This window comes from Acinonyx jubatus, chromosome B4, assembly GCF_027475565.1.
Source record: "Acinonyx jubatus isolate Ajub_Pintada_27869175 chromosome B4, VMU_Ajub_asm_v1.0, whole genome shotgun sequence".
Classification (NCBI taxonomy): Eukaryota; Metazoa; Chordata; class Mammalia; order Carnivora; family Felidae; genus Acinonyx; species Acinonyx jubatus.
In genome coordinates this window covers 24011909-24020589 of record NC_069387.1, presented here as the reverse complement: position 1 = coordinate 24020589, position 8681 = coordinate 24011909, and the positions used below count along the sequence as shown (strand labels likewise).

The window sequence follows — 8681 nt, the reverse complement described above, 5'->3', positions numbered from 1 at the left end:
CAGTTTGTTTATCCATTCACCAAGGACATCTTGATTGGTCCCAATTTTTGGCGATTATGAATAAAACCGCTTTGAACATTCACATGCAGAATTTTGTATGGACATAAATTTTCAAAGCAGTTGGCTAAATTCCTAGGAGCATGATTTCTGGCTCATATAGTAAGGCTGTGTTTAGTTTTGTGTGAAACTGCCAAACCATCCTCCAAAGTGATGGTACCATTTTGTATACCCATCAACAATAAATGAGAGCTCCTATTGTTCGTCATCCTCACCAGCAAATGGCATTGTCAGTTGTTTTGGATTTTAGCCATTTTAATAGGTATGTGGTGGTATCTCACTGTCATTTTGATTTGCATTTCCCTAATGACAAATGATGTTGTGCATCTCTTAATATGCTTACTTATTATATACATATCTTTTTTTGTGTGAGGTGTTGTATCTATCCAGGAGAAATAAAAGCAGGGGTCTCTGGGTGGCTCAGCTGGCCAAGTAAGCATCCAACTCTTGATTTCGGCTCAGGTCAGGATCTCACTTTTTGTGGGATAGAGCCCTGCCTCTGGCTCTACACTGACAGCAGGGAGCCTGCTTGGGGTTCTTTCTCTCTCTGCCCCTCCCCTTTCTGTGTTCACACTTCTGTGCTCTCTCTCTCTCTCTCAAAATAAATAAATAAACATTAAAAAAAGCATTTGTCCACCGGAAGACCTGTTACATGAATGTTCATAGCAGCTTTATTTGTAATAGCCCCAAATTGAAAACAAATGAAATGTTCATCATAGGTGAATGGGGAAACCAATTACACCATGGAATACTATTCTCCAAAAAAAAAAAAAAAAAAAAAAAAAAAAAAAAAAGGAAGAAACTACAGATACACCCAACAAGGTGGATGAATCTCAAAATAATTATGCTGAGTGACAAAAGCCATATTAAATAAAGAATGCATGTTGTTTGATCTCATCTAAATAAAATTCTTGAAAATTCACACTAATCTGTCCTGAGTAAAAGCACTGAGAAGGGGAGGGAAGAAGGAAAAAAGAAGGATGGGGGAGACACAAGGAAACTTTTAGGAGTCACGAACATGTATATAATCTTGATTTTAATGATGGTTTCCATTTAGTGGGTACATATGTCAAAACTGATCAAATAGTATACTTTAAATATATGCAGTTTACTGTATGTCGATTGTACCTCAGTAGAGCTACAAAAAAATTCTTTGCACCTTGGACTATTCTTTAATTCATGACTGCAAAAATGTAATTAAAAACATATATTAAATTTTAATTAAAATCTTCTTCATCAAAATAAGGGAAAATTTAAATGTAAATATTAATATTTATAACAAATATTGATAGAAAAAGAAGGATCACTGCTTTAGACTTTTTAAAGCTGAACATTTTATTGTTGGAAGCCTTGATCTAAAATACAAATAAAAGAGAGAGAACATAAAATTGTATGGGAAGAAATTGGAAATCAAATACTACAAATGTTTTGGAAGCTCTGTGAGATACCATAGGCTACAACAAGCTTCTGGATATTGCAGAGCCTTACATGTACTTCAGGAAGGTGATAAAATAATAGTAGATGTGTTTCTACAGCAAAGAGGGTTTTGTGCCAGGACTGAACACTGAAAAAAAAAGCCTATGACTTAAGAAACACTGGTGTTACATATTTTTAAAGGTTAGAGCACAAAATTTACTACAGGTCTTTTTCATCCAAATTAAGTTCTTTTATCTTCCTTTTTGCTAGATCCATTTGGCCCCTGGTAATAGAAGCCAAAACACACAAACTTCTCAGACTATCTAGCAAAACTCTATTTCAAATTAATTTTTGTAAGCAGTATAAGATAGAGCTTGGATTATTTGCCGCTGTATGTCTTGCCTCCCTGAACTGTCATTCTTTGTTTACATAAAATTTAAACTTGCCTTTGTACTTAGGATAAAATCTAAACTCTTTGACAATATCATTAAGACTTTATAAGATCTGGGGCACTTGGGTGGCTCAGTTGGATAAGCATCCAGCTCTTGATATCGACTCAAGTCATGATCTCTTGGTCATGAGATCAAGCCCTGCATCAGGCTCCATGCTGAACATGGAGCCTGCTTGGGATTCTCTCTCTCTCTCTCTCTCTCTCTCTCTCTCTCTCTCTCTCTCTCTCTCTCTCTCCCTCTCTCCTTCCCTCCCCTCCTTTTCCCTCTCCACCCCCCTGCTTGCACACACACACACACACACACACTCTCTCTCTCTCTCTCTCTCTCTAAATAAATAAACTTAAAAAAATACTCTTGTTTTAAAAAAAGGAAAAAAAAAAAGATTTTATAAGATCTGCAGCCAAGCCCACTTCTCCAACTTCATCTTAGAGTTGTCTGTCCCCATAGAAAACTAAGTTCAAGGCATATTGTCTTCCTCTTTGTTCTTGAAAATTGAAAACTGTTCTTTGCTGCCAGGAATGCACGTGTGGTTCTTTGAATGACATCTTCTTGTCCTTTCAGTCTGAACTTTATGATGACGTGTTGCCTTTGTTAAGTAAGCTCCACAAAGATCTGGAGACGTAGCTGAAGTGTGAAGAAAGGGGCACCAAGGGAACTTAGGCTCCATTTCTCCTAGCATATCTTCTTAGACTGGTGCCTTTTCTAAGCGTAGTGTGCACAGGCTGCACCTGCGAGCAGACTGTGAAACATAAGGTCAGAAGATGTTGGTTTTTTTCAATATTCTCACCCCATCCACAACTGTAAAATGAGGCCAATAATGTTTTCCTGTTTGAATTGCAGGGTTAGTGTTTCAGAGAGCATATGCAAGATTGCTTTGAAAGCTTTAAATAGACACAGATGTTAATAAATTCAGGTTTATGTGGTCTCCACACTAGTGGTGCCTTCCCGTGTGAATTCTGCCAAGGACAAAGCAGTCAGCTCAATGTGCTTTGAGAAGAAGCCCTCGGTAGGCATTTCGTTGCCTGTTCTGGGACCTCAACAGATTCTGCACTCCACTACTGCTCCTGTAACAATCCTCAGACACCATTTTATTTTTTCAATCAATACAGCAAAAAAAAATATTTTAAGTGGGAACCTTTTCTCCTTTCCTCCTCCATTCTCTTTCTCCCTTACCTTTCTGCTCTCCCTCTGTCCCTCCCATCTTCCCTTCCTTCTCATCTTTGTCAATTGAAGAAGGAATCTGGTCAAACTGAAAAGTTCTATATGAACAAATGAATTTCAAGCTCAGTAAAATACGTGGCAGAAGGTGCTGGTGTAATCAAATGACAAAGCAGAGTTGCTAAGACCCCACAAAATCTGTCTCAACTACTTGTAGTTTTCTTTGCTTTATCCAGTTTTAAATCCTGTGATCTCAGATAAAAGTATATAAAATAATTCATTGTTGGGAATTTAAATTTCTAATTAGATCCATATCAAAATTATTTCCCCACTTCTTAATTGTAACTCATTCTTAGTGAGGGACAAAGACCATACTGTCTCCTGAGCCATGCTTACAATCAGTCAGTGAGGCAATTGGTAAAACCACTGTTTCTGTCTACAGTTCTCTTTAATTTCAGTTCCCATCCTTATCTCAACTGATTCCAAGTTATTTTTATTATTATTTTTAAAAGTACTGTTACTCAAATTTTTTCCTTTATTTTTTCCTTTTGCATGATGATATGACTTTCTTCATTTGAATCTTGTGATGCTAATCCCAGCAAACTCCCAAGGACAGGGTCACACAGTCTGGGTCCCCTGGCACTCTTCCCCTTCAGTCTATGGAAACTCTCTTGGTTGAAAGCTCTCTGTCCTGTCTTTACCATTCTGGGCACACAAGAGAAATGCTTGGCTACTTTCCATATCATGCTGGGTAAAGATTCTGCACCCAATTCCAGTGTGTGAGGGGAGTGTTCCCCACACCAACATGCAATTCTAGGACACTAGCTGCCCCTCCCCCACAACTTCTCATGTGGGATTCTGACTCATCAGCTAGAGATTGGAAGTTCCTACAACCCCCTCCTTGGGTTTGATTAATTTGCTGAGGCAGCTCACGGAACTCAGGAAACCAGTTTACTCCCCAGATCACTGTTTATTATGAAAGGATGTGACTCCGGAACAGCCAGATGGAAGAGATGTGTACAGGGCATGGTATGGGGAAAGGTCACCGAGTTTCCATGTTCCCTCTGAGGGCACTATTCTTCCTAAATTGCCATGTGTTCACCAACCTGGAACTTCTTTGAACCCTGTCTTTTTGGGGTTTTTTTGATGGAGGCTTCATTCCATAGGCACGATCAATTAAATCATTGGCCATTGGTGGTTGATTCCAACCTCTAGCCCCTCCCCCCTCCCCAGAAATTGGTCCCACCCCTCTCTTTATGGTTGGTTCCCCTGGCAGCCAGCCTCCATTTTTGGGTGCTTTCCAAGTCACTTTGTTAACATAAACCCAGTTATGGTGGAAAGGGGCTTGTTATGAGTAACAAGACACCCATTTCACATTTATGACTCTGAAGTAATTTCAGGAACTGAGGACAAGAGACCAAATATTACAACAGAAGATACTCCCATTGCTCTTACTGCTCAGGAAATTCCAAGGCTTTTAGGAGCTCTGTGCCAGGAATCAGGACAAAGACTAAAATTATATTTCTTGTTACAAATCACAACATTACGCTGGGGCTCAGGGTTTGTGAGAGGCATGTTTTGACCCGTCTTCTTTGGCTTGCCATGCAACTATCTTTAGTTTCCCAGTTGTGGGGGTTTGGGGGGAACACTGGCTCCTTCCAAAGGCAAGCAGGTTGGAATCAGGGTATAGGTCCACCTGAATCAGGACTCTTATTTTTGCAGACTTGGCTGAAAGGCTGGGCAACCCATTCCAACTGCCTTCTCTGTTCCTCCCAGACTCTGTCTTCCCACCCAAGCTTTGTCTCATTGGAAGCTGGAAATGCAAGTGGGAAAAATGAATTCTGCTCAATCACATACTATTTCAAATCTATTTTTCTTACATTTTGTGTTATAGACCATCACTAGGCTCCAATATCCATTGTCTTCTTATATAATATGGAATTTTGGAAAATGTGTCCAGCCTCCCCTGAAGCTACTTGCAGCCATGTGAGTAAATTTTGGCTCACGAGGGAGAAGTGAAAGTATTATTTTGGACTTTTGAGAAGCTCCCTTAAGATGTGTCTTCATTCATATCCTCCTTCCTGTTGCTTAAAACGCAAACCTTGGAGAGGCTCTCTTGGACCATGAGATGACCTTGAATATAGAAGCCACACACTAAGGACGGCAGAACAGCAACTTAGGAGGTGCCTGGGTGTTTGAGGGTTTTGTGGAGCAGCTGCATTAGTCCTAGACTATCTACTTCTAGATAGTTATTTCGTGTGGGGAAAAAGCCCTGTGTGAGTAAGCCCCCAATTTTAAGATCTCTGTTGCGTTAGTGTACAAGGCTGCCATAACACAATACCAAGGATGGGTGGCTTAAATAACAGAAATTTATTTTCTCACAGTTCTGGAGGCAAGAAGTCCAAGATCAAAGTGCCAGAAATTCAGCTTATGGTGAGGCCTCTCTTACTGGTTTGCAGATGTCCATCTTCTTTCTGTGTCCTCACATGGGCTCTTCTCTGTACACATGTAGAGAGAGGGAAGGGGAAAGAGGAGGAGGGGGAGGAAAGGAGGTAATCTTTGGTGTCTCTTCCTCTTCTGATAAAGACACCTGTTTTATTGAATTAGAGCCCACCCTTATGTAACCTTCATTTAACCTCATATAACCTGCAATTACCTCCTTATAGGCCTTATCTCCAAATACAGTCACAATGAGGGCTTTAACATATGAAATGGGGGGACCAGTCCATAACACACACAGAAAAATGATTCCTATCTAATATGCCCAGCAACCTTCACTTTTGGGGTTTAAGATCAAAGAAATTGGCTTAAAGTTTCTTATATATATTCTTATTTGTTTTTTCTTATATACATTCATATGTTTCTGACACTGGGAGCTTGATGCCTGAAATTTCCAAGCCACAAATAAGATACTTTGTCCTCTAGATTTGCTGAGACAGCCCTGCCCTACAGACCCTCTTGCTCATGCATGGATGTCTGGGCTGAGAAGTGGGTAAGATCAGGAAAGTATCTAGTTACAGGGAAGTATATGTGGAGGTGGAATTCTGGTGAATATTATCTGGACACAGTACCATGCACTTCACCTTTTCTCAGTGGGACCTCCACCGTGGAGTCAGAATGGCCTCTTTAATGGTCTAATTTGACCAAGCCACTCTTCCTTCAAAATTAGGGTACATTTGACCTCATCTGTATCTATCCAGACATTTTGATTTAGGGATATTTTAACATGGCCTAAAAAAGAAATTATTAAAGTTTCAACTTTTTTTATTACTAAGTAGTGTATGAAACAGATATCCTCACTGCATGCCTGAATTTTCCAACTCTAAGATTCCGCACCCTGGAGTGGGGGTTGGGGATGGTGTAGAGAGGGGAGGTGAGAATGAGGGGGGATCATGGATCAAAACAAAAAGACTGGGTAGATGAAGATGGACTGGGGTTCAGTGCCACTTGGAAACATGGAGCCATAGATAGTTCCTTACTCATTCACTTAAATCAATCTGGCAGAGCATTTGCTTTGTTCTCTGAGAATTAGATGCTGCTGGTCAGCAGACCCCCCAGTTTCTCTGTTAATGTTTCAATGAGTGTAGGCAGTTACTTATGATAAGTATTATACTTTGGTTAATAATGGGACTGTATTGAGTTGAACAGTGTCCCCTCAAATTTGTGTGTACTAGAACCTCAGAATATGACCTTATTTGGGTCTTTGAAGATGTAGTCAAGTTAAAACAAGGTCATACAGGAACAGGTTGAGTCTTAAAATACAATGGTTGGTATCCTCATGAGGAAAGGGAGATTTGGATAGACATAGAGGACACACAAGGGAGGTGGCCATGTAATGACAGAGGCAGAGATGGGAGTGATGCAGCTATAAATCAAGGAATGCCATGCACTGATTACTGGTGGGCACCAGAAATTAGGAAGAGGCAGGGAAGGATTCTTCCCGAGGGCCTTCAGAGGGAGCATAGCCCTGCTCACACCCTGATCTTGAGACATCGGTTTTTCAGAACCGTGAGAGAATACATTTCTATCATTTTAAGCCATCCAGATTGTGGTCGTTTGCTACGACAGCTCTGGGAAGCCACTATAGGCACTTTTTCTTTTAAACTCTAGAGAACAAACACATCTGCCTTTTAAAATTGTAATTGTGCTAATCTTATTTGATTGGGAATATATTAGGCATTAGTCTAATCCATCTGAAACCATCTAATAATAGTTTTGAAAGGTCTTGGAGACAAATTGAAGTCTAATTATATTGTTATGTAATTTATGAATTGTGGAGGTAATACAGGCTCATAAAAATTCAAGGAAATCAAGGGCGCCTAGGTGGCTCAGTGGGTTAAGCATCCAATTCTTGATTTTGGCTCAGGTCATGATGTCATGGTTTTGTGAGTTTGAGCCCTGTGAGCTGACTGCACACAAGCTGCTTATGATTCTGTCTGTCTGTCTGTCTGTCTCTCTGTCCCTCCCCCACTCATTCTCTCTCTGTGTCTCTCAAAATAAATAAAATTTTAAAAATATTTTAGGGGAAAAACTGAGAGCTTTCCCCCTAAGGTCAGAAACAAGACAGGGATGTCCACTCTAGCCACTGTTATTCAACATAGTATTGGAAGTCTTAACCTCTGCAATCAGACAACACAAAGAAATAAAAGGCATCCAAAGCAGCCAGGAGGAGGTCAAACTTACACTCTTCGCAGATGACATGATACTCTATATGGAAAACCCCAAAGATTCCACCAAAAGACTGCTAGAACTGATCCATGAATTCAGCAAAGTTGCAGGATATAAAATCAATGCACAGAAATCAGTTGCATTCCTATACACCAACAATGAAGTGACAGAAAGAAATCAAGGAATCTATCCCATTTACAGTTGCACCAAAACCATAAAATACCTAGGAATAAATCTAACCAAAGAGGTGACAAATGTATACACTGAAAACTATAGAAAGCTTATGAAAGAAATTGAAGAAGACACAAAGAAATGGCAAGAGATTCCATGCTCCTGGATAGGAAGAACAAATATTGTTAAAATGTCGATACTACCCAAAGCAATTTACATATTCAATGCAATCCCTATCAAAGTAACACCAGCGTTCTTCACAGAGCTAGAACAAATAATCCTAAAATTTGTATGGAACCAGAAAAGACCCCGAATAGCCAAAGCAATCTTGAAAAAGAAAACCAAAGCAGGAGGCATCACAATCCCAGACTTCAAGCTATACTACAAAGCTGTAATCATCAAGACAGTATGCTACTGTCACAAGAACAGACACTCAGATCAATGAACAGAATAGAGCACTCAGAAATGGACCCACAAATGTATGGCCAGCTAACCTTTGACAAAGCAGGAAAGAATATCCAATGGAATAAAGACAGTCTCTTCAGCAAGTGGTGCTGGGAAAACTGGACAGTGACATGCAGAAGAGTGAACCTGGACCACTTCCTTACACCATACACAAAAATAAACTCAACATGGATGAAAGACCTAAATGTAAGACAGGAAGCCATCAAAATCCTTGAGAAGAAAGCAGGCAAAAACCTCCTTGATCTTGCCTGCAGCAACTTCTTATTCAACACGTCTCTGGAGGCAAGGGAAACA

The 8681-nt window shown here is 40.0% G+C and overlaps 1 long non-coding RNA gene across 1 annotated transcript; it reads left to right on the top strand.

Annotated features, from left to right (window-relative positions):
- LOC128316307 (uncharacterized) lies at window positions 1-8066 on the top strand. The gene is made up of 2 exons (XR_008299959.1): window positions 1-6640; window positions 6732-8066. It is a non-coding gene; the product is annotated as an uncharacterized LOC128316307 (long non-coding RNA).
- Window positions 8067-8681: the final 615 nt, after the last annotated feature.